Here is an 8,659-nt window from a genome sequence, read left to right on the forward strand (position 1 = left end):
CTATTCCCAAGAGAGATTATCTTGTTTGAAAATGTTCTTCTTTCTCTTTCATTTTTCAAAATGTGAAGAAGTTTGATTAAGAAGTTTTCCTTAAAAAATGGTGCCACTTAACTTGGCCTCATAATTAAAACAAATTATAAAACAATAGTTCATTGAATATCAAAAGAATCAATTGCTCTTTTAAATTTTCAAAGCTATAACTCTTTGACAAGTGTCAGGATTGATGGGTTGATTTCAAGTTGGCTTCTTATTTTGTTCTGAAGTTTCAGTCATCAAGATGTCATTCCTTTCTCAGTCCTTCTGAACATTGTGACATGCCCCTCTTTCTCGACTTGACATTCCAAATGGATACAACCAAAATGACACAACTAGCATAATTAATTGCTAGACCTTTTAGAACAAACTATTTTGATTCTCTGAAATCTTTCATTTGTTCAAGCTTTGTAGATTCCTTCAGTAGAGATAGTGCATAAATATTGGTCTAAAGATAGAATTCCTAAGTGCTTATGTGAAGTTGACTATAACATGTGTTTCTTAACTTCTTTAGTCCATTTTCACCAAAACGCTTTATTAATTCAAACCTCTAATTGTATCATTTCTTTAATTTAATTTAATTTAATTTAATTTAATTTAATTTTCCTTAATTTGACATAGTTGAAGGATTCATGAATATAAAAAGAATCAGCTGCTCGTTTAAATTTTCAAAGTTATAACTCTTTGACAAGTGTCATGATTGATAGGTTGGTTTTAGGTTGCTTTTTATTTTTTCTAAAGTTTAACTCATCGAGATGTCATTCCTTTCCTAGGCCTTCTAAAAATTGTGACACGTTTCTCTTTATCAGCTTGACATTCCAAATGGATATAGACAAAATGACTCAACTAGCATAATCAATTGTTAGACCTCTTATAACACTTCTATTTCAATACTCTGAAATATTCAATCTGTTCAAGCTTTGTAGATTCCTTTAGTAGAGGTAATGCAGAAATATCGGTTTAAAGATAGAATTCTTGAGTGTTTGTGTGAAGTTAACTATAACAGGTGTTTCTCTACTCCCTTAGTCCATCTTCACTGAAACTCCTTATTAATTCAAACCTTAAACTTTATCATTTCCTTGAATTTATTAAATTTAATTTCATTTTTATTTAATTTGGCGTAGCTGAAGGATTCATTAATATCAAAAGAATCAACTTCTCTTTTAATTTTTCAAACTTATAACTTTTTAACAAGTGTCGAGGTTGATGGGTTGGTTTCTGGTTTTTTCCTAAAGTTTCAATCATCAAGATTTAATTCTTTTCTCTGCCTTTTTAAACATTATGATGTGCCCCTCTTTCTCAACTTGACATTCCAAATACACACAGACAAAATGACTCAACTAGCATAATCAATTGTTAAACCTTTTAGAACACTTTCTATTTCGGTTCTCTAAAATATTCCTTTTGTTCAATATATGTATATTCCTTTAGTAGAGGTAGTGAAAAAATAGCAATCTAAAGATAGAATTATTAAGTTTTAATATCCCAAATTTTGGACTGGTGACTGGAATGTAAAATTTGAAAGCTTGGAGGCTAAAGTGTAAAGTTGAAAAACTTTAAGGACTAAAAATGTATTTTTTTTAAAAAAAAGTTAAATTTTGGATTTTTAAATTAGTAGTTTGGCTCAAGACAATTATTTTAGTGGGTTTCATAATTTTGATATGGAGTTTGCATAAAAGTTTATTAAAGGAGAAAGTTTAATATATTATTTGGATAACCGAATCGAATCAGAAGTTTATTAAAAATTTCAAGGAAGGTATATTTTGGTTGGAAACATTATATGGATATTTTAAAAAGTGAAATTTAAGTTGGATTAGTGGAATTTGGTGAGAATTGAACTAAAAAGTGAGATAGTGCAATTTAGTGACTAAAATGAAATTTTAGGAAATTGAAGGGTCAAAAAGAAAAATTAAGAGATGAGAATTTTACATCTATTTAATAATATTAAATGGAGATAAAAGGATGGAATGGTGGTAAAAATTAGGATTCATTAAGGGTAAGTTTGACTTTTGGGCTAAAATGAATTTTTAATTCATTTAAAAATGTTTTTTAAGAGATATTTTGTGAGAAATTTCAAGAAGTTCAGCTCATCTTCTCCATTCTGCCATGACTCCATATCCAAAGGTAAGTAAGTTTGATTCTTTAATTTTGGTTCAATTTATTAGGATTTTGGACTAAAGTGTGAAATGAGAAAATAATCCCCATTAAATTCTCTACAAATTGGTATAAATATCTCATTGATTCATGCTTGAATGGTGAAATGGATATTTTTGGTGGATGAAGGGGAGATGAAAAATTAATGAAATTAGGCTTGATTTTGATACTAGGAGTGTTAGGGGGCAAAATACAAGCATAAATATGGATTGGAAATAATTAGGACTTATAAGAAATACTCTAGAAAGTTCAACTACATAAAAGCCGATTGTTGCATTCTTATTAAAGTGCTATTGCGAGTTTATAATTTTCAAGTTCTAGCAATGGGATGCAAGAAAATGGAGAAAGCAGAGTGTGGGATTATATTACTTAGGCTTGGTTGTGGTTGCTGGAAACAATATGAATTATGCGTATAATATTGTTATTTTCATTTTTTTAGTATTTCATGTATTTATACGGGATGTGATTTGTATATGCATTAGACATGGGTGTTGTTTACCTTTAACCCACGAAAAGTAAAGAGTTGGTGCACATAGGGCCGCAAGTTAATTTCAAATTAATTAAGCATTTGGATTTGTAGCCTAGCTGATATTTAATATATGAGGTAGTTTCTTATCGGTCAAAGGCTTACATATGACACCAAGAATTATAAGAAATGGGGGCAAATAGTGTAATGTGGATAAACAGCTATTCGGTTTCGGAGAGGAGTTCACTGACCTCTGTTCTTGACATCTTGTGGCTGTCGGTTACGTGCTAGTTTGGTTGTTGGTTTGCATGTTTCAGAATACCTTGAAAACTTAATTTGAAAATGTGAAGGTTAGCTTTAATTAGGTGAAAGGAAATTTGTATCGAATATGTATTGAGGGTAGTTTTTAGATTTTTTATTCGAATTCGATTTTATTATATTAGTTAAAGTATTAATTTGTGTTTGGGATTTTATATGTCGAGGTAATCAAGCTCATAGCAAACTTAAAGATAAGGGTAAAGTTGATAGTGAAGGGATCATAGTAATAAAACGAAGTGAGGCCACGGTGATTGCAACTTACTTTTTTTATACACGAATCAAGGACGTCTTATGATGAGCTAACCTCGAATGTTTTTAAATAAAATGATATGTATTATGTTATGAAATATATTTTTATATTGGTATATTAAATGATTTTTTATATATGATTTTGGGTATGGATTACCCAAACTAGTTTATACGATATTTTATTTTTATAGCATGTGAATATTTTGCAATGTTTTTAGAACCGGACCGGACAGTGAACCGGTGAAGGTACTGGTTCACTGGTTCAACCGGGTTCAACCGGGTTCAACCGTGGTTGAACCGGATTTTATATAAAATAATATATATTTTTTAATTTTACATAATATTCAAAGCAATATTAATATATATGTAACACTTTTTTTAAGTTTACAATATTAAAAGGTATAAAAATATCACAAGTCATAACATATATAAATTAAAAACCATAAAATCAAGTGAAACAAAATAATTCAAATCAACTACAACATAATATTTAAGGTAAAACATATTAAATAATAAATATAATTATATAACTATAATTAAAAAATAAAATTGGGGCTTAAAAAATCATAACAAATGATGTCATTTGGTTTAATTGTTTTAAAAAAAATAATCCCACATGGCTAAGAAACATAGAAGAGCATCCCAAAAGTTTAAAGAGTAAAAATATGAGAACAAAACAATCCCACATGACTAAGAAACATAGAAGAGTATTCCAACTTACTTCTATAAATAATAGAGGTAATTTGACATTCAAAATCATGGAGCCTTTTGGTGAGCACAAAGCGAACTATTCTTTCGCTTCAATTGAGCTCAAATTTTAGGCTTCAATCGAACTTCTAAATTTTTTTTGAGTTCGAGCCTTTTCGATTTCAAGTTTTTAATATTATATTTCGAGTTCGAGTTAAACTTGATAATTTTTAGCTCGTGAGTTTTTGAGTCGAGTTGAGCTTACTTTTAAAGTTTTTGAGTTCGAGTCAAGCTCAGATATACTCGAATTTGACTCGGCTTGGTAAATAAACGACGTCGTTTGGTTTAATTTTTTTTTAAAGAAAAAAAGTGAACCGGTGGTTCAAACCGATTTTGCCGGTTTTCAACCGGTTCACCCCAGTTTTACCGGTTTTCAGTCGGTTCTTCCGTTTCTTTACCGGTTCTGTGCTCATCCAATTTTGGGAGTTAACCGGACCGGACAGGCCATCGGTTCATGGTTCAACCGGACGAACCGGCCGGTCCGGTCCGGTTTTAATAACATTGATATTTTGGGTATGAATTGCCCAATACTGGTTTTTATGAGATATTTAGTTGTGTTCGATTATATGAAAGTTTATATGGAGAACAATATATGATTTTGAATTATGTCCATTGTATGAGATTGGGAGTTAGTGGTACAAATGGCATACCATGAGCTGGAATATTACTGATTAATGTTCACTGGTTATTGATATTGGCACTATATGTGCACCATGGGATCACGATGTGTGACATTGTGAAATCCATATCAGATTATTGGTACAGTGATGTTGTGTTTTACAGTACATGTACATTATTGTTATTGGCACTGAAAGTGCAAACTGTTACTGATAATAAAACAGCAAATAACGCGCTCACTCGTTTACTGACTCGTGTACCTTATATTCTCATGATGATACAGTGGGCAATAATATGAATTGAAATAGAGTAGTACATAATTGAGGTGACACAATATTGTTGACCGTCAGACTGTTAAGCAAAATTTTTATTACGACTTTTAAGCTGACAGTTAAATTTATAACTGCCAGTATATGCAAATAATTTTATTGATCGCAATTGGATTCATACATGTTTAATTTTAATAATATTTTCTTTATATATAATATCATATATTCTACATGTTAAAGGTTTTGTTTATTTTATTATGTTTCCTTACTAAGTATAAAACTTAGCGTGTAATTGTTTCACACGTAGGTAAAGGAAAGTTCACAGATGAGTAAGGAGATGGATTAAACATCCCATATTTTGAAATACAGCTCAAACAACAAGAATCAATATGACATCTTTCTGATATTTTGATATTTCTTAGTTGACATGTACATATTTATATTTTGATGCTCTTATTTGATATGTCTGAACTGATTTTGATTTAAACTCTATATACGCTAGTTTATTAAATGAACATTGTTAGATATAAATAGTATTTTATGAAATCATATTTTATTTTAGTTTTAAATGAATATTAAAATGACTAGTTATTGTTATTATTTTAATTATATTGGTTGATTTTTTTAAAGAAACAAAATTTTACCGATTTTCAATTAATATTTGTTTTGTATGACTGATTTGGCATCTTTGACTCGTATACGGGTAAGTATATGAGTTAAGGGTGTTACATAAGTACTTGTGCGAAGTTAACTATAACAGGTGTTTCTCAACTCCCTTAATTTATCTACACCGAAACTCCTTATTAATTCAAACCTCAAACTATCATTTCCTTGAATTTATTAAATTTAATTTAATTTTCTTTAATTTGGCGTAGCTGAAAGATTAATGAATAGTAAAATAATTAACTACTCTTTTAATTTTTCAAAGTTATAACTCTTTGACAAGTGTCAGGATTGATGAGTTGGCTTCAAGTTGGTACTTATTTTTAAAAAAAAGTTTCATTCATTGAGATTTCATTCCTTTCTTGGTCCTTCTAAACATTGTGATGTGTCCCTCTTTCTCAGCTTGACATTCCAAATGGATGCAGACAAAATGACGCAACTAGCATAACCAATTGCTATACCTTTTAGAACACTTCTATTTTGGTTCTTTGAAATCTTCAATTTTTTTCAAGCTTTGTAGATTCCTTTAGAAGAGGTGGTGCAAAAATATAAGTCGAAAGATAGAGTTCCTGAGTACTTGTGTGAAGTTAAATAGAACAGGTGTTTCTCAACTCCCATATGCCTCATTATGGCCACTCCTATACATACTTGAATGCCAAGTGCTTTGATAGTCTCTTCGTGGAAGGAGAAGTGTATCTTGATCCCTCCAAGAGAAAGGTGTGATGTTTGGGTGTATCTTTTGGAGTAGGATCAAGGGTCCTTGTTTTTTTAGGGTTCAATCTTGTCACTTGTCTAAGATCTATTACCTCGATTCATTAAAGAGCTTTTAATTCAGTTGATATTTAAAGAATTTCAAGATTAAGATTTGCTCATTGTTCTAAACCTCAAAAGGTTGCCTTTTATTTAATATGTTTAAATCTCAAGTGAGTTACAAACTTTAAAACAAAAGAAAAAAACAAATTCAAATAGGATGAAATGCTTTCTCATACAAGTGCAACAGGGCTTTATGGTGAATGCATTGACTTCCTCTTGATTCGCATCAAAATTCCCCATTACTTGTTAAGGTCCATGCTCTTCGTTGAAAACATTTTGATATTTTTATATAACAAATTAAGTTAAATGAATTTTAAGATTTTCCAAAAGATTTTCTGAGTATATTCGATATAATTATTTGAATATCAAAATATTACTCCAAATCTTTCAAATGTCATTTTTAATCCTTACTCAAGTGTAAAATTAAGTTTTAATCTTAAAATAATTTCAAAACAATTTTGCAAAGAATTTTGAACCTTCTCAAGCCATAAATTCCAGATTATCCAGAGGGAACCGATTCCCCCCCAAGGGAGTATCGATTCCCCCTGAATGGTTTGGCTCCGAGAAAAACAGAATGCTCTGAGGAAACCAATTCCCCCTGATCAACGGTCGAAATATTTTAATTTTACACTTAGGGAATCGATTCCCTATGAGGGGGTATCGATTCCCCCCACACTCCTAGCTGTTTTATTAATTGATTTCACACTAAAATAGCTCTATTGACTCCACTAATCATCCCCAACATTCAGAATCATTTGAAGGTGTATTTAAACAAGCTTAGAAGCTATTGATCAACAACAAGAAAACACAAGAAACAAGAATCAAGAGAGAATCAAAGAGAAAGCATCAAACCTCAAGTTTGAGCATTTCAAGCCTATTTTTCATTCAATATTCATTTGCTTCAAGAAACACTACTTGTACTCAATTGTATCCATTTTTTAGTGTTCTTTTCTTTGTTCAGAATTGTGCAAACAATCTACCTTGTGAGGATTTTCTTGTAAGTTTGCAAATTTGTAATCTTCTCTTTGAGAAATAGTGTTTTCAAGAATTGGGGTATATTCTTGAGGGAGTTGTAAAGTTATCTCTTTGGCCTCAAAAGAAAGAACAAATTAGTGAATTTGGAAAATCCTTAGTGTGGATAGCTAAGGTAGTGGACGTAAACTTTGGTTGAGAAAATTGAACCACTCTAAATCGTTGTGCAAATCTTTTCAATTTTCTGCAAAAGCTTCCACCAAAATTTTAATTGCCAATTCACCCCCTCTTGGCCAATTCCATCGATCGATTAACTCAACAATTTGTATCATAGCCTCACTCATTTGAAGGTTTAATCACCTCTTGAGCCGATTCGGGAAGAGTTACATTGATTATCAAGTCATCAATGGCCTCTACATCAAATGTCGACTCCGGTCTCGATTCGATGCCCGTCAACAAGCCTCATTTATTCAATGGAGCTAACTATGCCTATTAGAAGAATAGGATGATGTATTTCATTCAACCAAATGACATGGGAGTGTGGAATATTGTAGAAGACGAATATATCAAGCCTCTCACTTATCCAAGATTATGGAGTGAATGAGAGACAAGAATGTTCCAGCTCAACTCCAAAGCCATCCATATCATATTTTGTGCTCTTGGACCAGATGAATATGGAAGAGTTTCATCTTGTACAACCACCAAAGAAATATGGGATAAACTACAAGTCACTCATGAAGGCACCGACGAGGTAAAAGAATCTAAAATTAGTCTTCTAACACATAGCTATGAAAATTTCAGGATGAAACCAAATGAAGATATCAAAGCTATGATGGATAGATTCTCAACGATTGTAAATGGTCTCAAATCATATGGAGAGATCATTCCAAACGAAAAGCTTGTGAGGAAGTTAGTTTACTTACTTCCAAAATCATGGCAATCCAAGAATATGGTAATCATCGAGGCTAAGAACCTAAAGTTCTTAACTCTTGAAGAGCTAATCAGTTCCCTCCTCACTCATGAAATGATGCTTGAAGATGAGGTGGACCTCAATAAGATTAACGAGACACCAAAGGAGAAGGAGAATAAGAAAAACATTGGAGTTGCTCTCAAATCAACAAAAGATGAGAGTGATTTAGATGAAGATGACGATGACGAGGAAATGGCATTGTTTGCCAAACGGTTCAAAAATATGATGAGACCTTACCGAGGAAGAAAATTCAAACGAAATGAAGGCCTCAAAAATGAACCAAAAGAGAATGACCCTATCATTTGCTATGAATGCAAAAAAGTGGGGCATGTCAAATATGATTGCCCACAATTGAAGATAAATGGCCAATCAAAGAATAAGCACAAG

The sequence above is a fragment of the Hibiscus syriacus genome, unplaced genomic scaffold, assembly GCF_006381635.1.
Source record: "Hibiscus syriacus cultivar Baekdansim isolate YM2019G1 unplaced genomic scaffold, ASM638163v2 tig00111835_pilon, whole genome shotgun sequence".
Lineage (NCBI taxonomy): Eukaryota > Viridiplantae > Streptophyta > Magnoliopsida > Malvales > Malvaceae > Hibiscus > Hibiscus syriacus.